This window comes from Choloepus didactylus, chromosome 1, assembly GCF_015220235.1.
Source record: "Choloepus didactylus isolate mChoDid1 chromosome 1, mChoDid1.pri, whole genome shotgun sequence".
Lineage (NCBI taxonomy): Eukaryota > Metazoa > Chordata > Mammalia > Pilosa > Megalonychidae > Choloepus > Choloepus didactylus.
In genome coordinates, this window is record NC_051307.1 from 81,424,901 (window position 1) to 81,442,444 (window position 17,544).

General features: G+C 40.5%; 1 pseudogene; it reads right to left on the reverse strand.

The window, feature by feature from the left end:
• The window catches only part of LOC119517174, a 74,484-nt pseudogene extending 57,293 nt beyond the window's left edge, over nt 1–17,191 (reverse strand).
• Nucleotides 17,192–17,544: the final 353 nt, after the last annotated feature.

Consider the following 17,544-nt stretch of genomic DNA (forward strand, 5'->3'; position numbering starts at 1 on the left):
TGTATGCATATCATATTAGTCAGAGTACAACCTGCTTCAGTGGTAAAGTGGGATCCAGTCACATTTCTCCTGTCCCTTTCCTATCCCTGAGATCCATGAGCTGCCCACGTTGAGGGTCCCATTCCCATGCAGTTTAGCCCCTGCCATTTTCTGACCCATTCTTCTCTTGTCCTCTATTCTTTTACACCCTCTTGATACCAAGAACATTTTAGCTGTGTTCAGATCTTTTCTACAGGACTCCCAACAGATCATTGCCTTGCTAATCCAGGATTTTTTACCTCCAAGATTTCTCTTTCTCAGCCTCATTGGCTGCTTCTTCATCTTTCAACAAACATTTAAATGTTGATATTTCTAGAATTGGATCATTTAATTTCTTCTCTTCCCACTTCATATCTGCTTTCCTTGGGCAAACTGGGACCATAAGAGTAGGGTCAATGTTGGGGAGGGTGAAGAGGTAAAACCAGAAAAACTGGAAGAGTTTTCTTGAAAGCAGATTTGGGAAGGATGTTAATGCCATGCCATTAAATCTGAGGTTTTATTTTTTTTCTGGGAGGGGGGATGGTTAAATGTTTTCAATCAGAGGAGTCACACAATTACAGCTCTAATTCTGAAAAATAATTTATGGTTCATTTTAAATGGACTAGTACTAGCAGAGCTTGATTCAGGGAGATCAGTTGATATGAGCTGATCCTGAGCATTGGCAATGGTACAGGGTGGGTGTATTAGTTAGGGTTCTCTAGGGAAACAGAATCAAAGAGATATCTAAATATAAGATTTTATAAAAGTGTCTCATGTAACTGTGGGGATGCATGAGTTCAGATTCTATAGCGCAGGCAGCAAACTGGCAACTCCAGTGAAGGTGTTTGATGAACTCCTCAGGAAATGCTTCACTGGCTAGCCAAAGAAGAAGTGAAGTTCCTCTATTTGTCTTGCTTAAAAGTCTTCAACTGATTGGATTAAATGCAGCTGACTGAATTCTCTCATTGTGGAAGACACAGTCTTCACTGATGTCATCAGTCACAGCTGCAGCCAACTGACTGATGATTTAATAAACCAGCCTTCTGACTTATTAACCAGCCACAGATGTCCTTGAAGTAATGGTTAGGCCAGTGCTTGCTTGACCAGACACCTCGACACCATCACCTGACCAAGTTGACACATGATCATCACAGTCCACCCTTTGTCAACTTGGCAGTTATACACATCACCTTAAACCATATTTTATCTCTAAGTAGAGAACAATAAGAGACATATATCTCACCTAACAATACTCAGCTGTCCTGTGTACAACCAGAAATGCACTAAATCTCTCCAGAATAGGGTGTACGTCCTTGGATGACATTAACCCTTAAAATGATTTTCTTTAACTTAAATACTGCAAAATGAACAATATGGCTTAAGTCATGTGATAAAGGGATATGTTAGAAAAGATATTTGCTTTACAGACAAAAACAAATGTACTCATAACAAAACAAGGAGGAAATATTCATGCTATCATAGTCCTTGTTTCTGTAATTGGTCACGTGGTCATAGTTCATACTTATCACTATCTTCTTCCACTACCCATTTCATGTTCCCTTCACCCTCAGCAAGCACTTCAGCTGGCCATGCTTCTTTGCCTGCTGGGGTGACCCAAACCTTCATTCCTGAAGTTTCTTGGTCATTGGGAGTCCTGCCTGGATTGGATTGTTGTTGCAGTTTTCCATTGACTTTAATCACAGTGTATAGCAGTACTAAAAGATGCCCTAGGGGATCTCCTGTATTCCAGGAAAACTCTTATTTGCCTCTGTTGTATAGTTGCAGTGCTATTTCTCCTTGATAGTCAGGATCAATCATCCCAGCCAGTACAGTAATCCCCTTTTTTGTCTGTTGATTCAGAGGCATAAGAAGCCCAAAGTGGCCAGGTGGCAGTCATAACTTACAGTTCAGTAGAATTATTGTTGTTTCCTGGTAGAAGCTCTCCTCCTTTTGGAACTAAGATTTGTAGACCAGCAGAGCTTCAGCTTACAGGAATAGGAAGCAAAAATTTTCCTAGTGGATCACTAGGTGTGATAGTGAGTGGTGCCACTCTTGTTTCCACCCTTTGATTTCTGGACCTGTGAATCCTGGCTATGGGAGAAACAGCACCATAGAGTGAAAGCTGATTCAGAGCATACACAGCCTCCTGGAGAACATTGTCCTAGACCTGCAAGGTATTGGCACCTAGTTGGAGCTGTAATTGAGTCTTCTACAGGCCATTCCACCATTCTATCAAACCAGCTGTCTCTGGATGATGGGAAACATGGTAAGACCAGAGAATTACATGAGCATGTGCCCATTTCCTCACTTCATTTGCTGTGAATGGGTTCCTTGGTCAGAAGTAATGCTGTGTGGAATACCATGACAGTAGATAAGGCACTCCATAAGTCCACAGATGGTAGTTTTGGCAGAAGCATTGTGTGCAGGGAAAGCAAACCCATATCCAGAGTATGTGTCTATTCCAGTAAGAACAAATCACTTCCCCTTCCATGATGGAAGTGGTCCAATGTAATCTACCTGCCACCAGGTAGCAGGCTGATCACCTCGGGGAATGGTGCCATATTAGGGACTGAGTGTGGGTCTCTGCTGCTGGCAGATTGGGTACTCAGTGGTGGCTGTGGCCAGGTCAGCTTTGGTGAGTGCAAGTCCATGTTGCTGAGCTCATGCATAACCTCCATCCCTACCACCATGACCACTCTTTGTTCATGAGCCCATTGGGCAATGACAGGAGCGGCTGGGGAAAGAGGCTGATTGGTATCCACCAAACAGGCCATCTAATCCACTTGATTTTTAAAGTGTTCCTCTGCTGAAGTCACCCTCTGGTGAGCATTCACGTGGGACACAAATATCGTCATGTTTTTTGCCCACTCAGAAAGATCTATCCACTTATCTCTTCTTCAGACTTCTTTGTCACCAATTTTCCAATCATGTTCCTTCCAAGTCCCTGACCATCCAGTCAAACCATTAGCAACAGCTCATGAATCAGTACACAAATGTACCTCTGGCCAGTTCTCCTTCCAAGCAAAATGAACAATCCGGTGCACTGCTCAAAGTTCTGCCCACTGGGAGGATTTCCCCTCAGCACTGTCCTTCAGGGACATCCCAGAAAGGGGCTGCAGTGCTGCAGCTGTCCACTTTCGGGTGGTGCCTGCGTATCATGCAGAACCATCTGTAAACCAGGCCCAAGTTTTCTCTTCCTCAGTCAACTGATTGTAAGGAACTCCCCAAGATGCCATAGCTGTGGGTTGGGAAAGAGAAGGTAATGTGTCAGGAGTGGGGACCATGGGCATTTGGGCCACTTCCTCATGTAACTTACTTGTGCCTTCAGGACCCGCTCAAGCTCTATCTCATATATACCATTTCTATTTTATGATGGACTGCTGCCATGCATGCCCAACTTTATGGCTTGGCAGGTCAGACAACACTCAGCTCGTGATAGGTAACTCAGGTTTTATGGTAACTTGGTGACCCATGGTTAAGTGTTCTGTCTCTACTAAGGCCCAATAGCAGGCCAATAGCTTTTTCTCAAATGGAGAGTAGTTATCTGCAGAGGACGGTAAGGCTTTACTCTAAAGTCCTTAGAGCCTGCATTGTGATTCTCCTATAGGAGCCTGCCAAGGATCTAAACAGCATCTCTATTTGCCACTGACACTTCCAGCACCATTGGATCAGCTGGATCATATGGTCCAAGTGGCAGAGCAACTTGCACAGCAGCCTGGACCTGTTGCAGAGCCTCATCTTGTTCCAGTCCCCAATCAAAACTAGAAGCTTTTCTGGTCACTCAGTAAATGGGCTGGAGTCGCATACCCAAATGAGGAATATGTTGTCTCCAAAATCCAACTAAGCATTGTGCCTCTTTTTTGGTTGTAGGAGGGGTCAGATGCAACAGCTTATCCTTCACCTTAGAAGGAATATCTCAACATGCCCCACACCACTGGAAACTAGAAATTTTACTGAGGTGGAAGGCCTCTATATTTTTGTTGGATTTATCTCCCATCCCCTGACACATAAATGCCTTACGAACAAATCTAGAATAGTTGCTACTTCTTGCTCATTAGGTCCAATCAACATGATATCATCAATATAATGGACCAGTGTGACATCTTGTGGGAGGCAGAAACAATCAAGAGCCCTGAGGACAATATTATGACATAGGGCTGGAGAGGTGATATACCCTGAGGTAGTACAGTGAATGTATACTTGTTGGCCTTGCCAGCTGAATGCAAACTGTTTCTGGTGGTCCTTACTAACAGCTATTGAGAACAAAGCATTTGCCTGATCAATAGCTGCATGCCAAGTACCAGTAGATGGGTTGATTTGCTCAAACAATGATACTACATTTGGAATAGCAGCTGAAATTGGGGTCACAACCTGGTTAAGCTTACAATAATCCACTGTCATCCTCCAAGACCCATCTGTTTTCTGCACAGGCCAAATAGGAGAGTTGAATGGGGATGTGGTGGGAATCACCACCCCTGCATCCTTCAAGTCCTTAAGAGTGGCATTAATCTCTGCAGTCCCTCCAGGAATCCAGTATTGCTTCTGGTTTACTATTTTGCTAGGCAGGGGCAGTTCTAGTGGCTTCCATTTGGCCTTTCCCATCATAATAGCCCTCACTCTATGAGTCAGGGAACCAATGTGAGGATTCTGCCAGTTGCTGAGTATGTCTATTCCAATTATGCATTCCAGAACTGGGGAAATGACCACAAAGTGGGTCCAGGGACTCACTGGACCCACTGTGAGACAGAACTAAGCTAAAACTCCATTGATCACCTGACCTTCATGAGCCCCAGCTCTGACTGGTGGACCAGAGTGATGTTTTGGGTCTCCTGGAATTAATGTCACTTCTGAACCAGTGTCTAACAATCCCTGAAATATCTGATCATTTCCTTTTCCCCAGTGTACAGTGACCTTGGTAAAAGGCTGTAGGTCCTCCTGGGGAAGGCTGGGAGGAAGACTAAAGGTATAAATTTTTGGCAGTGTAACAGGGCCCTTCCCCAAGGGTACCCAGCCTTCCCCTTATTCAAGGGGTTCTGGATCTGTAAATTGCTCAAGTCTGTGAATTGATGAAGGGGCCATGACTCACTGTTTTTGTGATTCCAGATAGACTTTTGTTCTCTTGACCTAGAATTCTTCCGCCTATACAGATCAAACAAGAATTTATTAGACTGCCCATCTATTTTGCTACTAGGTATTCCATGATCTACTAGCCTATGCCATTAGTCTCTGTGAGTCAGGTTATATTGACTGCTGCCTTGAGCCTGTTTTCCATTATGGTAGCCACAGGTGCCTTGTCTTTGGTGTTTCACTGCTGCCATGTGGCTTCTGCCAACTCGGAATCTGATTATCCCCATTGTGTTTAAGGATTCCAGCTCAGTGACAGCAGTTCCTACAGTAATATCTGACCTACAGAGAAGGGCGACTACAAAGCTCTTCAGGGACAATGGAGCTAGTCTCACAAATTTATTCCTCACAGTCCTGGCAAAAGATGTGTCCTCTGGACATTCCAGGGGTGTGTGAGCAGGTCTTCCATGATAAATCCACTCTAATATTCCAATTTCTCTAAGCCTTTGAATCCCCTCCTCCTCACTGTACCAGGGCAGTTCTGGCATTTCAACCTCAGGTAATGACAGTCACCTTTTAATCCATGTTTCAGCCAACCACCCAAACTGTAAACACCTTTTCTAACCCCTCGAGCTACAACATTGAATGCAGAATCTCTGCTTAGTGGGCCCATATCAGTAAATTCAGCCTGATCCAACTTATATTCCTTCCACCATTATCCCACACCCTTAATATACATTGCCACACATATTCCCCTGATTTCTGTCTGTATAAATTGGAAAACTCTTAGAATTCTTTTGGAGTATAGCATACTTCCTCATGGGTCATACTTTGTACCTTACCCTTAGGGGTCTTTTGGGACTTTAGTCTAGTTATAGGCCTTGAAGCAAAAACTAGTGGTGGGGGTGGGTCATGAAAAAAATTGGAAGTATCCCTCAAGCCATTTACCTCAGGACATTCCATTGCAGTTTCATCTTGTGAAAACAGATTAATCTCTCCAGACAAAGAAGTGAGGGCTGCTTCCTCAGGGGAGGTGATTACAGGTTTAGCAGGCACTGAAGAGTTACTCTCTGTAGGTGGAGGTTGGATGGCAGGCTCCTAAGAGCAGACTGGATGTCAGGAAGCTATTTCCTCAAACAGGTTGGAGGTTGAGTAGCTGTCTTCTTAGTGCAGACTGGACTTGGTGGGGGGGGGGGGGCTGTTTCCTCAGGACAGATCACTACAGGTGTATGTAACAAAGACTCAGCAGAATCCAGGGTTCCAATGTCCTCACTGCCTTTATTATCAATCCATATGTCCCCATCCCAAGTTTCAGGATCCCATTCTTGTCCAATCAATGCCTTTACTTAACAGCAGAAACCCTGAGAGGTTCAGATTTTAGTTTATGTTGTAAATCTGCTACTCACACAATGAGACGCTGGGTCTTTTTTCAGAAATTTCAAGTCTGTGGCCAAAGAAAATAAGATTTTCTTTCAGGGCACACATAGAAACCTTCACATCTGTCATACAGTGTCTAAGTTTCAAATTTGAAGCCTTTAGCTCGTCCCTTTCTCTTATAACTTTATCCAGTGTATCTAAAAGCAACCAGCCAACACCATTACACCTCTTAACTCTGCAAAACTTGTTAAGGTGTCAAAAACGCTATCACCCAGAGCCTTGCTTTGTACAAAAGTATGATTAGGAGAATCAAAGGGTGATATTTTGTGTATCTCCATTGCCAACTCATGCCATGGGCTGTCAGTGCCATGTTGATAATTGGAAATGGAGTCAGTAGTGCCTTTGAATCTAATCAGAGTAGAATAAACCAGCCTCTGGCTTTTTAACCAGCCACAATAGTCCTTGTAGTAATGCTTAGGTGAGTGCTTATTTGACCAGACACCTGGATACCATCACCTGGCCAAGTTGACACATGAACCTAACCATCACAGTGGGGAAGACAGATTTCCAAGGGAAAATATAGGAGTAAGTGTCCTATTTGATATGGGAGATGAAAGAAAATAAGTCAAGTATAACTGGAGTTTCTGGTTTGGGTAATCTACAAATAGTGATGAGGTATTACAAGATACTGACTACAGAAGGCGAGAATAATTAGCCATGTACTGACCCAGTGATATATTGGAGTAAGTAATGGTCCTAGGTCTCTCCCTGCCAGTGTCTCTCATGGATGGGTGGCAGCTAATCAGTTAAATTATTACAGGTGTATACAGGACTTCAGTTGACAAATGACGAAAATGTATCAACTCACATTTTCACCAAGACTTCATAGCTCTTTCCACATTAACCAGGACATAGCAAAGAAGAGAGCTAATGTGAATGTCTAAAAATTTCAGTTTGAGTCCCCAGTTATGCCACTTATTAGCTGTGGAGTATAAATATTTCATTTCTTTGGGGCTCATTTTTTTAATCTGTAAAATTGAAAAACGATACTTACCTCACAAGGTAGTGATAATTATTAAGTAAAATAATATGTGAGAAATTGATTTGTGAAACACCAAACACAATGCCTGGCTGGAAGAACTATAACATCAACTTATGAATCACTTAAACTCAGAGTTAGAATAGCATGTACAACTTTCTATAATAACTGCAAGCCTATAAGTTTGATGAGACTTGAGAAGAAAACCCACTCAACAATCCAAATGGCTTCATGAGCCGTGTTACACTCTTACCCTTCTTCATAGACTGATGGGTTAGCAGAAATGGAAGAGTCCTTAAGCATCATATAGTTTTCAGACAATAAGTCTGAAGCCTGGAGAGTTTCTAGAACTTGCACAAGGTCACAGAATCAATGGGAACCTCTTTTTCTCAATTTTCAGCTCCAGACTTCTCCACCATATTACAGGGCCTTTCCCTTGCTGCTGAAAAAATATATCTCACTCTGGCCAAAGAATCATCTTTCAGGGCTTGCTGATTTTGTTCATTCGTTTGTGTTTTTTTAAGTTTCAGATTAGTGAAGCCATAATGATATCTGGTCTAAAACTAATCTTTGCTGGCTCATTTACTTTACCCAAACAGTACTTCCTATTGTCTTGTCCAGGATACTAATTGCATTTCATTTTTGTCTGCCCCAAACAAACAAACAAACAGATAGAGCCATTGAAAACTTCTACTCATACTTCAGCACTTCAAGTCCCTGAAACAAAAACATGTAGAAGAAGCTTTCCACTGGCAAGAGGGTGTTAACCAGAGCTAAACACAATCTGATAGCAACAGGGAACTTTTACTGTGCCTGTTTCAAACCCAAGGGGATAGGAATACTGTCTCCACTTTTCATGCCACTCTCCCACCCTGACATAGTAAATGCAGAAATCTCATTTTAATTGTCTGATCCTCATCATCTCCATTCTCATAATTACCATCTCCCAATACCTCATTAAGGAGATTCCTGACAGGGGCCACCCTGAAACCAGGCTGGAGAGGGAAAGAGAGTGGAATAGGAAAGGAATTCCTCTGGGTCCCATGGTGGCTAGAAGGGCTGACAGGTGATTCAGAGAGGGGGACTGTCCTAGTTTGCTAATGCTGCCGGAATGCAAAACACCAGAAATGAATTGGTTTTTATAAAAGGGGGTTTATTTGGTTACACAGCTACAGTCTTAAGGCCATAAAGTGTCCAAGGTAATGCATCAATAATTGGGTACCTTCACTGGAGGATAGTCAATGGTGTCCGGAAAATCTCTGTTAGCTGGGAAGGCATGTGGCTGACGTCTGCTCCAAAGTTCTTGGTTTGAAATGGCTTTTCCCCAGGATGTTCCTCTCTAAGCTGCAGTTCTTCAAAAATTTCACTCTTAGTTGCACTTGGGGCATTTGTCCTCTCTTAGCTTCTCCGGAGCAAAAGTCTGCTTTCAACGGCCATCTTCAAACTGTCTCTCATCTGCATCTCCCCTCTCAGCTTCTGTGCATTCTTCAAAGTGTCCCTCTTGGCTGTAGCTCCTCTTCAGAATGTCACTCTCAGCTGCACTGAGTTCCTTCTGTTTGTCAGCTCATTTATATGGCTCCAGTGATTTAATTTAGACCCACCCTGAATGGACGGGCCAACACCTCCATGGAAATTATCCAATCAGAGTCATCACCCACAGTTGGGTGGGGTGCATCTCCACTGAAACACTCAAAGAATTACAATCTAATCAACACTGATACATCTGCCCACACAAGATTACATCAAAGATAATGGTGTTTTGGGGTACATAATACATTCAAACTGGCACAGTGACCTTATGTACCATTCTTGATACCGACTCATTCAGGCATGTTCTCCTTGGAGAGCTGAAGTCTGTTCTAAGGATGTGTTGGATGGTGAGTCAGGACACTGAACTGAGCTCTGTGATTTGGTTTCATTCACACTTTGGGGCCAGGAGCTGTGCTTTCTTTCTCTTAGTAGCCCCTCCACCTATCTTAGCATCCTGCATATAGAAAAGTGCACACAACCATTGGGTGTTTTTCTTTATTTTAATTTATTGAGATATAATTCACATAGTATATGCACCATACAGTTTTTCTGAATGAAAAATTTGACGGAAACAAGGACTTTCTAAGATACACAGTAGTCAGAAAAACTGCCTCCCTCTGTCATTTTAGGATATCTGACATGAGTTTGACACTGCCATCTCCAAAGCATTTCTCTGACTTGGATGAGAGCCAGAAAAAAATCCTAGTTTCCAAAAGAATTTGTTTTGAAATAAGCATCATTATATTTTGAAATTGAAGGTGTAGATGGGGTTTAAAGAAAAGGAATGACAGTAAATGTACTTACTTTTAAGATTTTCAAAGGATATATCTCATACATAGGCATCTAATGCCTATTTATTACATGCATATTTATCTTACCTGTAATTTTCTGTACTACCAAGTAGGGCATCCCAGCACTAGCATAATTTAGATAATGCCAGTGGATCCATATATTTCACACCAGAGATGAATGGGCTTAGACAACAACATATGGAAAGAGAGCAATTGTTCCAAGCAGGCAGATGAATCAATTGTGCCCTGAGTAATTTTCAAAGAGAAATAAAAACAAGAAAAGAAAAGGATTAGGAGGGGGTGAGTAGGATCCCAGAAGATAATAAGAATAAATAGGAACACAAAATCCACTGAACTCAATTTGCACAGGGGTGGTGGGATGAGCAGGTTAGAACAGTCATCCCACCTTCGTCTGTACCTGCCTGACTACCCATTCCTCCCCCACAACAGCGTTTCCCAGCAGCATCATTATCTGAAGACTTTTCAAAAATTTCATACTCCTGGATCCCACCCATCACTTGATGGATCTGAGAAAGTCAAGTTGTTTCTTATTTATGCATGATTGATTAATACCAAGCACACAGAAGCTTAGGGAACCCACTGTATTTTCTGAACATGAAAAAGAATAGTGTCTTGTTTAGTTGTGAAGGTGGTGAATCTATTTTCTAGAGACCTGATCCCACTATCAAATATCTGAGTAACAGTTTCCATCTCTAAAATAGAGTCACATAATGCCCATACCTATGATAAAGGGACATAAAAGAATTTGAACATCCTTGTAGGAATGAACAATACAGCAACAACATGACATCCACATTTTATTTAGGAAAACCAATTATCTAGTCCACATTTTGCCTATTTCCACTGGTTCCAGACTATGTACAGGGTGGGGGGGGGGGTGACAAAAACTTGAGGCGTGTCTTTTGTTGAGTACTGTTTCTAAAAGTATTTCCTGGATCCTCACATTAGTTTCCTGGGTATTTATTAAAAATATGGATTCTTAGGCCCTATTCTACACCAACAGAATCATTATCTCTGTGAAACAGGGCTTGGGTATCTGGTTTTTAACAAGCATTCCAGGTGATTCTTATGCACAAGGAAGTTTAAGAACTACTGCTCTGGACTGTAAGTTCTCTTGTGCAGGAGCTGAATTATATTCATCACTCTATCCTTTTCAGTGCATTGAACATAATAGGGGTTCAAATCACATCTGTTAAGAAAATGAAGGCATGCATAGAGAAATCATTTCATCCTTGATCCTTCCAGTAGCATGTTTTCATAATTAAGAGGCTGTGTTAGGATGGGAAGGCAAGCTTTAAGCTACACCTCCTGATGGGGAGCTTTACATATAGAAAATGCCCCCTTTCAAAATGATCCAGAAGGACTTTCAAGAAAAGCCCCTTGGGAGCTAATTAAAGAGCCAGCGGCGACAGGCTGCTGAATTAGATCTTTGGTAAGCTGCTGAACTCAAGGGCAAAAATCGTAGAACAAGAATAGCCATGAAAAACCCCAGGGCTGGGGAGATGTGCTAATAGCAAAAGGTCAGACAACAGATCATGGTCAGTAAACCAGTAGCTAGAGGGGACAAGGCAACTATAGGTCCTTGGGGTGGGGAATGTAAATGAGGCAGAGGAGCTGCTTGTACAGAAAAACACAAAACCTAACACTGTTGGTTCCCTAGTTCTAAGGAAATTTTACAATTTGTGGGTTTGTCCCTTTGTACAGACACCTGAGGCTTCCTGCACGCACTGGAAGCAGGCCTCCCTGAAGAGTTAATTGCTACAAACTGCTTCTTATGAGGATCATATAATTATATTTTCTGTGCTAATGTTGTTGTTTGTTTAATGCTGCATTGAAGTGTAACCCCTAGTGAACTATCTTCCACTGTTACTCATACTTCACTATTTTCCAAACAAAGAATTCCTTTCTTTTCCAGCTTTTAGTTAGGTGTACCTTTGGGCAAACCAATTTAGTGGAATGAACTTATGAGAGCCTCACAAGAGATAGTAGTGTTGCTGCTAAATCTTCATAGGACAAGACCTGGGCAAAACAGTAGGGGACCTGTGACAGTCTGATCACTCATATTGCTTCATCTACTGCATCACATGACACTGTAGGACACCAGCCAGAGTGAGTGATGTAATTGCTCTGAAATAAATGGAGGAATCCCAGCTTCCTTCCTCTGCCCACTAATGTATCATCCTTGACCTCCGTTCTCTAAAACCCTCAGAGCATGAAATAAACCCTACAAAGGAGTAGGGATTCCCCAGATATTTTTTTAAGATGCAAACAATCTGGCCCAAGACTACAGAAAACACACAGATCACAGCCAACTGTGGCAAAATAAAGCAGCAAATCCTTCTAATTAGAAAGGCCAATTGAAGAATTAAGTGGGAAATGGTGAAGATAAAAGGGCGTCATCTCTTCCTCTTCTCTCTTTAAGTCGTTAAAGGGCGTCATCTCTTCCTCTTCTCTCTTTAAGTCGTTAATCATCTGTGTGCTATTGTTCAGGATAAGTACCCTCAGGACTGCTTAAGAGCTGGACTGTGACAGAGAAAGTCTTCTGGGAGGAGACACAACCTGTGAGATAGGGCAATCTTAACTTGCCGGTTCTGTGTTTTCTCTTTTCCTTTGCTTATCTAGGGCTCAAATCATTTTTTTAGTGTTCTGAATAAACAGCTCATTTGAACCATGGTTTTTCAATAGAAGGGAGAGTAGTAGATGAGAAAAGATTAGGAGTTAGGCAAACTATTCTCTGCTGGTGGCGAGTCAAATGAAGAACTCGATAACTAAATCACTCTAGGTAGTTGCACTTGTCTACCTGTGGCGTAGCTTCCTAACTCATATTCTTGATGGAGAACTTAAGAAGATGCTTCCTATTGAATCCACTTGGGATCTTAAATAAAAGAAAAATACCAAGTTGTCTGATGAGAGATGTACAAAGGAAAATATTGATGTGAGATACTGGAATGAAGCTGACATTTGCCTTTGAACTACTTTTTATTAACCAACATTTATTGAGCATTTTACTGGGTACCCGGCGCTGGTCTAAGCACTGTCCCTGAATTCTCACATTTAGTACTCACAGTGACTTTTAAAATAGGTGCTTCTATTATCTTCCTTTGATAGAGGAGAAAACTGAAGCCCAGGGAGGTTAAGTAACTTGCTTAAGGGTACAAATCTAGTAAGCAGCAGGGCCAGAATTGGTACCCAGGCAGGTGCCCCTGACTAGTTAGTACACTATTACCCTTGGTGAGATTGCCTTTGCAAAGTTTTTGTTAAGTACCCAGTCATATCCATATAAAATATTCTTGCTATCATTATTAATATCCATTTAGTTTTCTGACTCATTGAAATGATATAATTGTCCTATTAACATTTAGGTGCATAAGAACATATGGAACAAATCAACATGGTTCTAGTGATAATGTATCTTCAAGCTCAATCAATGAGAATTAAAATATCTGACTCTGATTTGTTCTAATTTTTCATGTGTCTGTAAAAAATAAAATAGAGCATTTGACCTGTCCCCTAAACATTCATTATAACCTAGTGAAAATAAAAGGATCTATAGTTCAGGGTAACAAGAGGAAGAAGAAAAATAAACAAAGCTTTTTATAATATTATTCAATGCTTTCCCTAAATCATTTGAATGATTCTACATGTAGCTATAATGATGTGATCTTCTTTGAGGCAAATTGCTTATTTTCTTGATATTAAGATGCAAATTTTTAACACTGTGATGTTTTTGTAATTAGTAGATGCCTTACAATCAATGTGAACACTGAACACAGCATTCTTTACCCTCCTTCCACCTCCAAAAAGCTGTCACTAAAACTATGGTGCATCTTGTAAACTTAAAAAAGAAGTACAATAGTACTTTACATTTTTGTTACGATTTATAACATTAGATCTTCCAAAATATATTGCCCAATATTTTACTCTGTGGACAGTTTTTCCCAAACTAGCACTTCAGACATAACAGAAAAAAAACAACAAATATCCTTTAAAGTGTGTATTTAAAAATCTAATCATATGTCTAAAGTTTGGTTTCTAAGTGCTATTATCACTAAAAAGGAGAAGGGCTGATTCCAGAGCTGGGTCAGAGAAAGTCCAGTGAGCTTATAACATCTTGCCAATCTGCAAAGTAAGGAAGTGATCAAAGAATGATGGGGATGTATCAAAAGGACACAAGAGTCAACCTGAAAGGGCTCCCTGTGATCAAATCTGGATCATATCTGTGACAGTTTGTGCACTGAAAGGGAAAACTTCAATGATGTGCTATAATCCATTGAATAATATAAGAACCCATGAGTCCACGTTGATAAGTAATAAATAAATACATAAATAAATAAAAGGGGAGAAGGGAAAGCTCTTCCTTACAGTAAAATGTCAAGCCATAAAGGTAGAAAGAATGATAGAGTTACAAAATCACCATTTTGCAATCCTCAGAGTCATCTGGCAAGAATCATCAGGGGATTCTGTAATGATCAGGCGAAAGTTTAACGTGAAACAGGATATTTAAATAATTTCAAAGTATCTCTCAATTTGTCAATGCAAAGGGGGAATGGTAATTTTTTAATGGAGAAGGCTGACAAATACCACCTCAATCAAGTGATCAAAGTTAACATCGCAACAATGGGGCAACCTGACAGTGGGCGTCTCCTGAGGTGATGCACTGGGAAGAGGTACACAGCATCTCTTATGTAGTGGACCTGCCAGAAACGCATAACCTACATAGAAACATGAGGAAATATCAGATACACTCCAAATTGTTGGCCCGTACTCTTCTAAAATGTCAATGTCATGAGAGACAATGAAAGGCTGAGAAATGGTTCCAGATTAAATGAGACTAAAGAAATATGACAACTCAATGGACTGTACTATCCTGGATTGGATCCTGATTGGAGGAGAGGAAAAGGGGGATTGACATAATGGATTATTGGTATACTCGACAAAATTTGATAATGAACTTTATATTAGATAATTGTGTTATGTAAATATTAAATTTCCTCAATTAAATACTCCATTTATGTAAGAGCAAGTCCTTGTTCTTAAGCAAAACCCAATGAAGTATTTAGGGGTAAAAGGGCATGATTTCTATCACTTACTTTCAAATAGTTTGGAAAAATAATATTTATTATACAGAGAAAGATAAATAAGATGTGACAAATTGTTAATTAGTAAATTTGGATTAAAGGAATACATGAGTTACTTTTTATTATTCTTGAAACTTTTCAGTAAGTTTGAAGTTATTCAAAAATTGTAAGTTAAAAATTCTTTAAAATTCTAATTGTATTCTGTTTGAATGCATATTTTTAAGTAACCTTTGAAGCATTTTGGCAGTAGGTCTATGTTCAGAGGCCTAGCTGGCAATCTTACTACTAGTAAAAAGTAGTAAGTAATCAAACTTAAGTTGAAAGCTGATGTTCAGACCTTGGTTTCTAAAATGGTTTTTCTGTAAAGAAAATTTGTTAGATGAAGATAAATCTATTTGGAAAGAGGATTTCACATAGGACCTTGGGGTCTATCTGCTTTTGGAATTAGAAAATCACCATTTTCCAATGTGGAGAATTTAAAGGGTAAGAAGAACAACCAAAATGTTAGATGGCATGATTGCAAAGCAAATTAAAGTGCAGTTCCTCATGAAGGCGTTGATAACAAGCCAACACACTGAAAAGCAGAAACCAAGTGTGAGTCCTAGAATGTTTTTGTCTCTAAGGAAAAGATCTAGATGAATTGTTTTACAGACCTCCCAAGCTAGAACCAGGTTAAAATAAGCATGCATTGATAACATTTAAGAGTTAACAATTGGTATCATATTATATTATGTATTTATAGTGCTTTAACATATACCTGTTTATATTCCTCCAAGCAGACTATCATTTTTGTATTTGATCTTCTAATAAGTTCAATGTCCATCTCTAATGACAGAGTTTAACTTCAGAGGACAGGTAAAGTTGGCTGTAGCATGTACCATGATCTAGTCCCTCAATTATCCATGATCATAGTCTATAGCATCACATACAGATACCATCAATAACTAAGAGAAAGTTACCAGAATTGAATGAAAGATGCTAAATGGCTTGCATTGGAATTCAAGTCTACAAAATAGAGGGGAAAATGCCATCATTATAATTGCCTTTCCCTATAAAAGTCCTCCGTAGGACAGGGATAGCAAATAGGTTTCACTTCACATGTCAATTTCCATTAATCTGGCTGCTTAAGACTGTGTTCAAAAGCATTATGAGAGTTTGGGGCAACTGTGCAGTAAAGAGAGCCCTGGTGGAGGGTGACAGTGTGTCTGCTCTTGCAATCCCTGGCCTCACATGTAACAGGTAGTTGAGACGATTGTCACCTACCCCCTGAATGAAGAGTCCTCCCTGCTCTATCTGTAGTACATGTCTCAGGGTCACATTCATTTTTAACAAAGGTCTTGAAAGACCAATGCTGGTGTATACTTTTCTTTTGGTTCTTCTTCCCTGGGGTCTGTGAAGCAGCCCACATTTTTTTCTTTTATATGTTAGTTTACATAAATTTATTCCCCTTCTACCCTCTTGTGAAAACTATTTAAAGCTCCCTGAGTTACAGTTTTCTTATTTAAATGTCTAGGCTCATAAGAATGCAAAAAAACATGATAGGGTAATGAGTCTGACTTTGATACAGGCATTAGGCCTGAATTAGAGATCCCCAAATTATTAAAATCATCAATCCACAAGTAGTTATCTAGTACTGACTATGTGTGAAGTATTGTGCTAGTTGCTCTAGAGGAAACAAAATTAAATAAAATAGTACCTCTTCTCTCCTGGAGCTCAACTCAACTAAGGAAGATAATATAGTCACCAAAAAAAGAATTACCATATAGGCAATGAATATATTCTAAGGGTCATGGGAGGAAGAGGGTGAGGGTCAGTGAGCAGTGAGCCATCTCTCCTTGCTGCAAATCTCAGACCTAGCTCCATTGTTAAGAGAGAGTTTAAGATCCCAGATTATCAGCTCTGGGAGTCCTCTGTCATGGTAAATTTTACCTGTCAGCTTGGCTAGGTTGTGGTGTCCAGTTTTTCAGTCGAGCACTGACCTAGATGTTGTAGATGGGATTATCATCTATAATTTGTTGACTTTAAGTAAAGGAGATTACCCTCTATAATGTGGATGGAACTTGCATCAGTTGGAGGGCTTAAATGCAAAGAACCAGGGGTTTTGGGAAGCGGAAGGAATTCTGCTTCAAGACTATGTCCTCCACACTCCTCTGAGTTTCCAACCTGCTGATTTCAGCTAAGAAATCCTGACTCAGTTGAGTCTTCAACATCACTCTTACCAGAATTTCCAGCCTCCGGTCTGCCCTACAGAATTCGGATTTGTCAATACCCATAATCGTGTCAGCCAATTCCTTATGATAAATCTCATATATACATGTAAACACACACAAAGACATATCCTGTTGGTTCCATTTCTCTGGAGAGCCTTGAGCAACATGCCCTCCAATACCATGAGTGTGAAAACCAGTCACAAAGAGGTTGTGATTTGATAAGAAGCACACATTGTAATTCAGATCTCCTGCCTTTTCTGATGTGAATAGTAAAGTTCTTCTGATCAGAATTTTTAAGCAGCTGTAGGGTGGTGGAAAGGGTGTGGGGCAATCTGCCAGAAGACTTGGGTTCTCATTAATTACTGCTATGACACTTAATCATTTACAAACACAATTCTCTAATAGTAAAAATGAGG